The sequence below is a fragment of the Ovis canadensis genome, chromosome 6 (assembly GCF_042477335.2).
Source record: "Ovis canadensis isolate MfBH-ARS-UI-01 breed Bighorn chromosome 6, ARS-UI_OviCan_v2, whole genome shotgun sequence".
In the NCBI taxonomy this organism is placed as follows: Eukaryota; Metazoa; Chordata; class Mammalia; order Artiodactyla; family Bovidae; genus Ovis; species Ovis canadensis.
This window is the reverse complement of record NC_091250.1, coordinates 29,217,508-29,230,666: the sequence shown is the minus strand read 5'-3', so window position 1 is coordinate 29,230,666 and position 13,159 is coordinate 29,217,508. Positions and strand designations below refer to the sequence as shown.

Genomic DNA, 13,159 nt, shown 5'->3' with positions numbered 1-13,159 from the left:
ATCCATAAGTGAAAATAGACTTTAAAAACACGGGAAGATGAGCTTGTACAGTTAGATATTGGTTCTCTTGTTCAGAAGGTCCACTTACCCTTTTTGACCTCTTTGCTGCTGTTCTAAACAATTGTTACATGGAATTACTGTGTTTTAAACAACACCATGGACAAAGGAGTAAATAGTTTATATCTAAACTATCACAATTAACCATTGTCTTCTAAAACCTCACATATAATTACTTCAATTGACTGTAGCACAAGCCACTCACTTCCATTTCTACAACTAAGAAAAGGGAGTTAAAACAAATGGCTTAAATTTGGGGGAGGTGTGTGTCTATACTATTTCATTAGCCTCTTGACAGGTTATTTTATCATGTTCAGAGATATCTAGATGCTATGATAATAAGTTCATTTCAGCAAATCATAATTTCAAAATCTTACACATTAAAGGAAATGTATAATTTTAAAGCACGATAAAGTTCCTAAAAGCAATACAAATTGTTTCTTTTGAAAATCAGTTCCCTGAATTTCTAAAAACTAGTAGAACATTATGCCTTTCACTTTGAAAAATCACTTGAGAGGTTTGGGATTCTACCCTTGGGCCCTCAATACTCCTCTCTGTAAAGTCAGAATAGAAATAGCTGTCAAACAGTGTCAGAAACATTTTCCGTGTGTGAGGTTATTTTATCTTTATTAAGAGGTAGATATGATTATTAGCTTGATTTTACAGATGAGGAAACTGAGGCTCAAAGAAGGTCAGTAACTGGCCCATTGACTCATATCCAGGAAGTGGTGGAGCCAGGCGTGGGTACTTTGGGTTCAAAGCCTCTGTTCTTAGCCCTGGGACCTGGAAGACACAGGATCGAGAATACCCAAATAGTCATCTCCTAATTCCTCCCGGTACTGCACAAGTAAATGTTAGTACTCATCTTCCCTGCTGCTCTTCAGCTCCCCAGTCCTGGCTGTTTGCTCCATGCTATCCGAGGACCTAAGAGGGTGCAAGGGGATTCTTACTCTCTGCTTAGGTTCATCCAGTTTTCCTTCTGCCTGCACGTTAAACACAGGGGGATTGGCCTGCCAAAATCTGATAAATTCAGATAGTAGGGTTCAGGGTTCATTTTGCTGTCTTTTCAAGGACTCCTCCACCACTTCCTGAAAGTTCTGTGATGTAATTTATCTTGACTTTCTTTTAACCAGAAAAACCTTGATTTTTCACTTCCTTGCGAAATCAGTAAAAGCTCCTTTGGAGGAGGAAAGAAGTAGATTTTGAAGACGAATGTTTTGAAGAAAGATCTCTGTTTTGTCTTAGAGTTCACCTGCTTTGTGACACGTGAATGCACCACATTAACTGGCAGACAGCAACACCATCAGCCTGCCTCGAAGAGACCAAAGTAAACACCCGTCTCAAAGAGACTGCACTGAAATATGATATCAGCTGCAAGAGAGGGCCATCTCCTCCGGTCAAATGAGAAAAATCATATTATCCTCACTGTGGTATACAAATAGCTTGTAAGCCACATTCTCCATTTGAATGCTAACAATAAAGTGCTAACCTCACCGCTTAGGGCCAGCCCGATCCCATCTCCAAACACAAACACTCTGCCTCGGTTTTGGCTGGGGGCTGTGTCATGGCCTCCCCACCCCCACCCTTTCTTCCCCCCTGTTAATTGGCTGAGACCACCAGAATTTGGAGGACACAGATGTCACTGATCGTTTGCCTAGGGAGCACATTCATGCCCATCTGTTGCAGCCTAGAAGGCTGTTCATATATCCACAAGGCCTTCATTTAATTCTTGTCAGAAAGTAATGTAAATCCAGTTTACCTCAGAGGTCGCAGCCGAGATTTATGCCAATGAGCCCCCTGCAATTTACACACACTGTAGTTGTATAGGATGAAAAGAAAGCCTTTCATGTTGGTGCATATTAACAAGAAAGCCTGCCTTCCGAGAGGGCCTTTTTGATTGAGGTTTCTCCTGATTTTAATACAGCCGATGCCAGTTGGTATACCCAGCTTTAGAAAAAGAGAAAAATCTAATCTTTAAAGTTTCTTCTTTTATAACAGGTAAAAGAGAAAGAGAGAAATCCTAGCAAGTGGCACTGCCATGCCTTTAATTATCCTTACGAAACAAAACTCCCGCGAACTCGGAGAATATAGAGTGTGACAGGAGAGCGTGTTCTGGCTTGAATTACTGCTGGCTGAAATCTAGAGAGAATTCAGTTGTGAGCAATTGTCTTTCCAGTGTGAAAATAGTAGGAGTGACCATCTGAACTAGTCTCTGGCTTTTCAGCTGTCTCTCTCTAGTGTATTTAGAGGAAACTGTGAAATTTGATCAACTTTCTCTGGACCAGGCTGGGTAGAAATTGATTCATTAGTGAAATGGAAGCATACATATGTAATACGCACATATATATTTGTAGAATTATTTTATTGGAAGTATGATAAGAGTACCTAGAAGGGCTTCTGTTAATCCTATCTTTCTGTGTATTAACACACTCTGAAATATTCAGGACTATGTCAGTAAGCTGGAAGGCAAATGGCTTTAAAAACACCCATGGAGTCAAAATCTTCTTGAAAGTTTGAATATGCCCCCTTATTCTTTATGTGATCTTAAGACAAATTACTTACCCTCCATGACCCTCAATTTTCTTATTTCTAATGTGGGAATAATAAAGCCTACATCACAAGGGATTGTGTCTGAGGTGTATAGTACAAGAAGTATAGAAAGTATTCAACCAATGAAAAATTCCCTCTCCACCCTGCCTTTTGGGGTCAGCAAACTGTGGGTTTAGAATACTAGTTAACTTAATCCAAATACCTAAACATTCAAATCATAAGACTAATTTTTCACATTTAGAAAGTTTTTGAAGACAGATGAAGTTGGAGATTTTTTTTCTTCCATGGTTTGGAATTTTTGTTTTGCTTAACTTTTTAATTCTCTAAAAGTAGGATAGGAGCATGTCACTCATATGGCAAAAATAGTCACGGCCTCTCTACTTACTCACAGTAGTTTATCTTCTGTGTCCCCCAGACAGTGTTAATAGGGGATGAGCTTCTTGTGTTTTTATAGACTGAACTCATTTACCTGTGCTAATAACTTGGAAATATTTGGTATGATTATTTTTGTACCACATTTGCCTTTTTGTTTCTATTTTGCTTAAGATAATATTAAACTTGGGATGTGATTTCAAAGTACAAACTAACAGAGAAATACAATAGCATACCCTACAAATATATATAATGGGTGTATGGGTGGAATAGAGCTGTGATTAAAAAAATACAGTGTGTTATTGGTAACTCATTAGGCAGACACTCCAGATGTACAATCACAATCTGGGCTGGATTATGAAGCTGGATAAAGCCATAGCCTCACTTTACGGAGCCTTACTCCACATTAGGGAACTGAAGCCCAATTTTGCTGGCTATCTAAAGCTGGGACTAGGCAGAATTAAAGTAATTTCAGAATTGTCTTTTGCTGCCTCTCAGAGTTCACGAAAGCCATTCCTTTTTGCCTGTGTGCTGTGCTCAGTTGCTCAGTCATATCTGACTTTTTGCAACCCCACGGATTGTAGCTCACCAGGCTCCTCTGTCCATGGGATTTTCCAGGCAGGAATACTGGAGTGGGTCATTTCCTTCTCCAGGGGATCTTCCCAGATGAGAGATCAAACCCAGGGCTTCTGCATTTCCTGCACTGGCAAGTGGATTCCTTACCACTGAGCCACCTGGAAAGCCCTCCTTTTTGCTTTACAGTCCTCAAAACAAAATCTTTACAGAATTTTATAAAGAAAGATTTCAAATATATGCAGAAGTGGTGCAAAATACAAAATCTAATGTAATTTGATTCAGCCTCAACATTTAATGACCTATAGCCAATCTTGCCTAATTTACATCCCCACTTCCATGAGAGAACTGCACTTCCATGCCCCACATCTCAGATTCATATAATTTTATCTGTAAATATTTCAGAGTATTTCCTTAACAGATATGAACTTCTATTTAAGGTAACCACAATACTGTTATCTCACCTTTATGTTTAAGACACTTCCTTAATATCATTTATTGTGACTTAATATTATCATAATATTATATGACTTAATATTTTGCCCCCTCCCTTTTAAAATAAGTTTGATTACTTGGCTGTCATGTTCCAAATTAGTTGTTTTGCTTCCATGACATAGTGGTTTCATGAATACTCTTTCATAATGACCTTCTTTGGGGATATATGTAGTTGGTATATTTTGTGGTATGTGGTAGTATCTTCCTAGAATGAGAATTTATCATCTGATTGAAAAATAAAAATTGAGTCATTATCCTGCTCCTACCCCACCCTCATTGATTCAGTTGGGTAAGTTTTCTAAACTTCTTAGCTTCAAATGAAACTGTTAATATATGGGAAGGCCACTGTAGAATGTGGATGGAAATGATACTGCTCTGGGAGATCCTGCTGAACATTCATTCAGACTAGTCTTTCCCCATGTGGGGTCTTGCAGATTTTGGTACGTGAGTGCTTTTTAAATAAATGTATAGCATTTTCCCCTTTTGATCAGGGCAGGCAAATTGCTGTATGAAGCAGTAAAAAGAGTAAGAGAGGATTGCATTTATAGCCAGTATAACAAAAAAAAAGACAGTACAGTGCTTAATTTTTAAGTTTACTACCGCTAAAAAAAATGTTTCACTTAAAAGAAATTCAAATGCTTATTGTAATCAGAAAAATCCACTGTGCTCATAAATAATGACCCCACTTCTCAGTTGGCTGTATTGAGGTCTCCTGGGAGGAGATGTATTTCCTCCCTGTCAGGATTAATCTATAAATGCAATCACCACTTAGACTTCATCAGATCCTTCCTTTCTCTTCATTGGTCCCCCTGGAATTATATTACTGCTTGAATAAGGTCAAATTAGGATACTTTTTTTTTCCCAAGAAAAAACATAGCTGCTCTGTTTTCAGTGCTTTAAAATTTAAGAATCAAGTCTGCTTTTTAAAACAAATCAGGTTATACATTTCTGTCACAGTATCACCATCTACCTAAATAATACATTTTTTTTTTTTTAGTGTGTTTATTGGTTTCTTCCCCACAAAATCCAGGACACAGAGTGGTCTCATGAAAAAACCAGTGGACTGAATGTTTAAAAGCTTGTGTCTAACTCCAGCAGATAATCCCAGTGAGTTGTCATTTGAACTTGGACAAATCACTAAATTTCTGACTTTCTTTATCTTCAAATTGGCACCATATTACTTGCCACCTTCCCCACTGTAATCTTATAATCAACCCAATTCTTCTGTTTCCTCTTATCAATATGTACTATGAAATACCTTTTCTTCTATAATAGTGGGAAAGATAGAGTCCATTCTCTGACTTGTCTAAATTTAAGTAAACTCATCCTGTGGGTCTGAATGTTGCTTTGGAATTTTTTGTAAGTTGAATTAGACACTGATTTTATTTCCCCAATGAGGTTATCTTTGAGGATTGGAAATATTTATTCTGTTTCCTGGTAACTTTCAAAAGTTTGAAGTACAATATATAATGGATACTCAATAAATGCTTAACTACCACTCAGGAGTTTGCAAATACTAGTCAGTATGTATTATTTTATTACTCTAAAAGTTTTACTCTAAAAGTTAGTTATTAAAACAAAGCATTAAGGAAACAGTAGTAAACAAAAAATTTTTCTACCAGTAATAGATTGTGTAAGAAACTAGTGCGTTTTACTTGTCTTTTATGATTTACTAACTTTTTAAAAACTTTTTTCTGTATCACTGTTAACTCTATACTGGCAAATATTCCTTCAATAGTTAAAAAGCAAAGGAGTTAACACCAAGTCTCAGATCTCTATCCTCTTTATTAGAGAAAAGAGGAAATAAGAGTTCTTCCCCTTGAGGAACTACAAAAGAAAGTGACTGGAGTGGCTGAAAAACAATCAAATTGTCCCCCAAATCAGGTGATTGACACACTGAGCACATTAGTTCCGACAGTGAGTGGCATTTTACTCAGTAGCAGAACTCTTACAGAAAGCATAGGATCCTGAGATTCTAAAACGGCACTCATTTTCCAAGTCAGCCTGAAGAAGAGAGGGCCTGCAGGTTCTCTGCAGGTTCAGAGAGAGCAGAGTGGGCCTGGGTTTTTAACTGAGCCTTTTTATTTACTTTTTAAATTTTATTTTTTTAAATTGGAGGATAGTTGCTTTAGAGTGTTGCATTGGTTTCTGCCATACATCAACATGAATCAGCCATAGACTTCAACGTGTTCCCTCCTTCTTGAGCCGCCATCCCACCGCCCACCCCATCCCACCCCTCTGGGTTTTCACAGGGCACCAGGCTGAGTTCCCTGTGCTACACAGCACCTTCCCACTAGCTAGCTATTTCACACGTGGTAATGTACATATTTCAATGTCACTCTCTCAATTTGTCCCACCCACTCCTGCCCCCGCGGCGTCCGTAAGTCTGTTCTCTATGTCTGAGTCTCTATTCCGGCCCTGCAACTAGCTTCATCAGTACCATCTTTCTAGATTCCATACATATGTGTCAATCTATAATATATATTTTTTTCCTTTCTGACTTATTTCACTCTGTATAACAGTACTTTAGACTTTTCAGCTAAGATGAGCCATGCTGAGGACTCTGTGTTTGCATGCGTGCTGGGATACCTACCTCAAGAGGTGAAAGCGAAAGCGAAAGTGTTAGTCACTCAGTCTTGTCCAGCTCCTTGCAACCCCATGGCTCTTCTTTCCACGGCATTTCCCAGGCAAGAACACTGGAGTGGGTTGCCATTTCCTTCTCCAGGAGATCTTCTCGACCCAGGGTTCGAACCTCCATCTCCTGCACTGGCAGGTGGATTCTTGACCACTGACTGAGCCCCCAGAGCAACTACACCTCAAGAGGTGAATACCCCCAAACATGCTATCTTTCCTTTCCTGACACTTTTTTCTTTACCATCAGACAAAAGTAGCAAAATTCTGTTGTAAAATCCTTGTCCTACAGAGTCCCATGCCGCTGGGTTGTCACTGTGTTAAAGTAGTTTGGTGTGTGGATGTTTGCCCCAGTGAACAACGCTGTTGCCTTTTGGCCCTCAAAGCCCGTGAATATCTGAGTGCTGCTCCGTCACGGCCCACGGCCACTTGCCCCTGGAGGAAACACAAGTCTGTGCTTGTTCCCAGGCCAGAAGGAGGCTCCCTGCCAAGATCCATCGGTTGCTGGTGACATGCACATGCTGTGTGAATCCCACGGCCACATGGTAGACTTTTATTATGTCTGTCCAGGAGTGTGGTCTGCCGATCCCCTGTCCGGAGGCCCAGCCCCAGGCGCCTTTGACACTGCAAGTGTAAAATAAATAAGGAGCTTTGCCTGTGTCTCAGAGCAAAGAAGAAGATAAGGGGCCAGGGGTGTTTCTGTCTGATCTGTAATCCGATGGCCGCCCTTTCCCTTAGCTGCTCCCGGGCTCACTTTTCTGATACCTCAGACAGATGACTAAACCAAGTTAGCTGGTTTTTAAGTGGTTCTTTTTAAAGTAAATAAAATTTACATCTTTCTTCCTGAAGTTGTCTGACTGGTCATAATATTTCAATTCTCTAAGAGCATTTTATTCCTTCATTGAATGTGGATCTGGAGAATTATTTAGGGGATAATCCCATTATTACATGGCTTTATACTGAGAAAATGATCAAGAACCTGAAGACTTTACAGAACCAAGCAATTTTTTTCTCAAAGCCATAAACTCTAATGAAGCCAACAAAACCCAAATCCAAAGAAAAAGCAGATTAAGGAGGAACTGGGTGACCCTTTAAAAAATAAAATTTTATTTCTTGAAAATTGTATTGACAACAGTAACTGATACCTACAGAGCACTATTTACATTCTAAGTAACATTCTTCATATTTTACAAATATTAACTCAATTGACCCTTTTAGCACTCTGTGTGATTAGTCCTATGACTAGCCCTTTTTTAGAGATGAGAAAACTGAGACATGATTTGTCTAAGGCTGCTCAGCTGGCAAGTAGTGGAACTGAAATTTAAACCTAAGAAACCTGACTGCAAAACGCAAGTGCTTCACTTGGCGGCCAGCCGATAACTTAGACAGTGAAACTGCAGTTCTTCATATCAATACCTTCGTTTTTCTCTTCCAACAGTTTCAGAGTCCCCTCATTCCTTTTCTCCAATACAGACTGCTTCTTTGCGGGCCATCTCTAACTTCAAAATCCACATGGTTCTTTGAAAACTAACTCTTGGCCATGGGAATTATATATACAGACTTGAAAATATTTTGTTGCAAAGTTAATCTTAATCTTCATATTTGCTGGCCTCACCAAAAGTACATAATGCTTCATAGCCCTGGCAATTTATATCATAGTATGCTTCATGCGGGGCTTCCCAGGTGGCGCTAGCAGTAAAGAGCCTGCATGTCAATGGAGAAGACAGACACGGATTCGATTCCTGGTGTGGAAAGATTCTCTGGTGAAGGGAATGGCAACCCACTCCAGTACTCTTGCCTGGAGAATCCAATGGAAAGAGGAGCCTGGTGAGCTACCGTCCATAAGGTCACAAAAAGCTGGACATGACTGAAGCAACTTAGCCGCATGCAGGCATGCATGCTTCATGCTATTTCCATATACATACCATAGCATCACCTGGACTTTCTCCCTATTCCACCCCTGGAAACTTCCAGTAAGTTTGCCATTCTGACTCTGTAGGAGTAAATGGAGCACTTCAGTTGCCTCATCCGCCACAGCACAGACTGCTCCATTTCTTCTCTTAATGAAATTTCTCTTTTAAAAGAGAATTGTTTCTCTCCTAGCAAATTACACTTGCTGTGTTAATCTCCAGAACTCTAATACTATTTAAAAGGTAGCAAACAATGCTCCAACTAGCGCACAATTGCACTCATCTCACACGCTAGTAAAGTAATGCTCAAAATTCTCCAAGCCAGGCTTCAGCAATACATGAACCGTGAACAAAGAATTGATGCTTTTGAACTGTGGTGTTGGAGAAGACTCTTGAGAGTCCCTTGGACTGCGAGGAGATCCAACCAGTCCATTCTGAAGATCGGTCCTGGGTGTTCTTTGGAAGGAATGATGCTAAAGCTGAAACTCCAGTACTTTGGCCACCTCATGCGAAGAGTTGATTCATTGGAAAAGACTCTGATGCTGGGAGGGATTGGGGGCAGGAGGAGAAGGGGACGACAGAGGATGAGATGGCTGGATGGCATCACCGACTCGATGGACGTGAGTTTGAGTGAACTCTGGGAGTTGGTGATGGACAGGGAGGCCTAGCGTGCTGCAATTCATAGGGTCACAAAGAGTGAACTGAAAGTGTGTTTTGAAAGTGAACTGAACTGAACTGAAAGTGTGTTTTGAGGACAAGTCAGAATCCCTGAATTCTTATCCTGATCTTTGCTTGTTACTCGACCTCTTTCTGCCTTTCACTCCTCTTCATGGCTCAAATTCTTTACCGAGAGTTTGAGTAGACAATATCTGCTTCCCAAAAACATGCCTCAGATTAAAGGCCCTTCAAATTTGTAAGAATAATTTTTCCTACTCTGTGACTGGCTCCCAGTTTCATGCAGTTCTGGATTTGAGACATAACAGAGCCTGTATATGGGACTGCTCTTCTTCTATTTGGGGTGCAGAGATACAAAGAAAATTCCCCTAGAAGGATCATTTGGCAGTCATAAGCACAGGAGCCCGGAGCAGGACCAGATGGCAGGCCTGACTCACCTTGACCTGAGAAGTTGCTTTTCTCGCCATGGGGGCTAGGCTAATAGTTCTTCAGATGTCACCGTAGCTGATGAAGTGGGTAACTGTAGCCGGGGAGTAACAGCAGCAGACCCTGAAACAATGACTTTTTCTTTTTCCTCTTCTTTCTTCCTGAGGCCAGCAGGTAACCTGTTTGTGACCCGGAACACTCTCATTGCACTTTCCTGTGCAGTCAAGTTTGATAAACACATGCAGGGAACTGGAGAGGGTGGTGCGCAAGAGCAGGAGAGAAAGAGGGAAGAGGCAGCACTGGGCTCCGATCTCCCGTTTTAACAAGGCGTGGCCCTGAGGTTGGAAACCTTGGTACCAAAGAGCCATAGCAAAGACCTTCATTTTCACTTATAGAATTTTCTAACGTCTATTTCACTATTTTTTTAAAAATCCCAACACTTTCCTTTATCAATGGATGGGAAGATAAATTTCTGTGCAATCTAGTGTTTGTTAAACTAACGGTTCAAGTCGCCTGTCTCATAAATTCTTTCAGTAGCCTGTGCATACTCATGGCTTCCCAACACAAGAGGAGGATCTCTTCCTTGAATTCGAACTTCATTCCCCAACTAGATTTCTTTCCTTCTCTTCTCTCTTCAGCTATTCCAAATCCTACCCTGGAGAAGCCCCTGTGCAAGTGCGCCTCCCTGCTCTGAAATCCTGAGCCTTTTACTCTCTTTTGATGAAATCACTGGCTCCAGTCCTAAGGGTTTGTTACCTATGCAATACACCTAGATTTGAATTTCCATCTTATTATTTTTAGTTTTTTCATTAAATGTCAATAGGCATCAAAAACTTGTGCAGTAGGTGTAATATACACAAAACACAGTGAATATCCATAGATCCAACAACCAAGTTAAGTAAAAGAACCTATCACTTCCTTTGAAATCTCCCGTGTCCATATACCCACCTCCCAACTTCTTCACTCTTCCCTCAGTAAATCCAGTGTTCTGAATTTTTGGTTTATCATTCCCTTACTTTTATTTGTAATTTTACCTTATGTATTTGTATCTTATGTATGTTGTTTAGTTGTGAATGTTTATAAATTGTATGCATGTATTCATCTGTGGCCTCCTTTTTTATTTCCAAAATTCATCCATGTTGTTGTATGTAACTGTAATCACTCATTTGCTTATTCTATTCAGTGTATAATTACACTTCAGTTTTCTAATTCATTCTCCTATTGATGGGTATTCAAATTGCCTCCTATTGTTTGCTACTACAAACTGTGTTACAGTGAACATTTTTATACGTATTTCCTTAACCCAGGTCCAAGAGCTTCCCTACACTAGAGTATATGCCTAAGAGTGGACACCGAGCCACAGTGTGTGCATCTTTGATTTTACTGGATATTACCAAGCAGTGGTGGATGGGAATAAAACACTGGCTGTTCTTGACAACTATTATCCAACTTACATTTTTCTTCCAATCAAGAAGTTGTGAATGTTTTTCGTTGTGGTTTGAGTTTCTGTTTCTTAATTACTGATGAGCAAACTCTGGGAGATAATGAAAGACAGGTAAGCCTGACCTGCTGCAGCCCATTGAGTCATAAAGAGGTGAATATGGCTGAGTGACTGAATGACAGTAATTACTGATGAGGCTGGATTCTTTTCATAAGTCCTTTGACCATCATGTTTCCTTGTGTGAAGCATCTGTTCAATTTTTTGCTCATTCTTTTTCTTCTATGATCCTTCTCTCACTGGTTTACAGGAATTCTTTACATATTCTGGATAGAAATCTTTCGTCAGTTACATATGTTACAAATACTCTCTCCCAGTTTGTGACTTGTCTTTTCATTTTCTTTTCGATGTCTTTTTATTAATCAGAAAAGTGTCTTTCCAGTTAATTAAATATATCAATCTTTTCCTTTATAATTTGCTATTTTTGTGTTTAACAAATTCTTTCCTAACCATAAGTCATAAAGATAATCTTTTAGGTATATTTTTTAAGTTGAATGGTTTTGTTTTTCACATTTTGGTCTTTAATCTGACTTGTATTGATTTAAAATAAACAGTGAGCTCAAAGTTATATATTGAGCTCTGTAATAAGTCAAGTTTTCATATGTATTGGACTCCTGATTTTATTTAGAAGATCAATTTGGTCCATCTTAGTGCCAATAATTTTTGTATCATTTAAGGTAATTTTTTATTATTGACATTGTCTCTACTAATGCTTTTTGCCTTGAAGTCTATTTTATCTATTAATATAAGTACATCAGCTTTTAGTTAGTATTTTTCTAGTATATCTTTTTCCATCTTATTACTTTTACCTTTTCTATATTCTTATGCTTTCCTAAATCCATGTAACTATTTTTAATCTAGTCTATCATTATCATTTTACTATAGTATTTAATTCCTTTATCTTTATCAGAAGCATTGATATGATTATGTTCCACTTTGAATTACACTTGGCTATGTAGTATTTATCATTTCATAATAATGACTTCTTTGACTTGAGTCATTTAGAAGTATATTTCTTAATTTTCCTTTTTCTTGCCTTCTTTTAGATCTTTTTTTTCATTTTTTTCCTTCTGCTAGTTTTAAAGTTATATGTTTTATTTTAATTTTTTAGGGATTATCTTAGACATTTTATCAGAGTCTAATGTTAATGTCTCCAATCCTTCTGACCAATTCAAGGATCTTAGAAAACTTAAATGTCAATCACTGTCCTTCTGACATATATGCTTGTTGTTTGTGTTTGTATATATATTTTTAATATTTTTCACCCTACAAGACAGACGTTGTTGTAGATTTTTGCAATCACTATTTGTTTATACTCAGCCAATAACATACCACTTTTATGGTTATTATTTCTCCTTGAATCTCTGGCTCTTCACCTGTAATTAGTTTCCTTCTACCTAAAGTACTAACTATAGACGTATGCTTGAACTATTGATGTTTATTATTATTTTGCAGGGTTTCCCCCTTCTAGCATAGATTAAAGCTATCTTTTCACTGTCTCCTAGTTTCCATTGTTGCTTTTAGGTAGCTATCTATAAATGTATTGTTATTTCTTTGATGGTAATCTGCCTTTTCTCTCTGGCCATTTTAAGGATCTTCTCTATATCTTTTTTGCTACCTAGTTTCACTGTGATATTTCTAGGTATGAATTTTTATTTGTTTGAGTATTATGGGAATTCTGATTATTGTCTTTCTCCTGGCCTAAAAGTTGTTAGTCATCCTCTCTCCAAAGTCATTCTGTTTCTTTCCATCTAGGACTCTGAATATATGTTAGAGCTCTTCCTCAGTCCTCCGTATTTCTTAATCTCTCTCGCATTTTCCATCCCTTTGTCTTTTTCCTGTTGCCTTCTAGGTGGCATGTTCTGATGTATCATTCGGTTCAAAAGTTCTGTTTTCAGCCAGAGCTAAATTTGATCAAATATATCCAATTCCTTACATTTAAAATTTTTAATTATTATAAAAAATAAATAAT

At 38.6% G+C, this 13,159-nt stretch overlaps 1 protein-coding gene across 28 annotated transcripts in view; it reads left to right on the top strand.

Moving 5' to 3' along the window:
• ALPK1 (alpha kinase 1) overlaps positions 1 to 13,159 on the top strand; it is a 114,415-nt gene that overhangs the window by 38,069 nt on the left and 63,187 nt on the right. The window contains exon 5 of one of the 28 annotated variants that reach the window (XM_069593497.1): positions 5,045 to 5,154. The exons of the other annotated variants lie outside the window; for them this stretch is intronic. The gene's annotated coding sequence lies outside the window, so the exon portion shown is untranslated. The remainder of the gene's footprint in view (positions 1 to 5,044; positions 5,155 to 13,159) is intronic. 28 annotated transcript variants of the gene reach the window in all.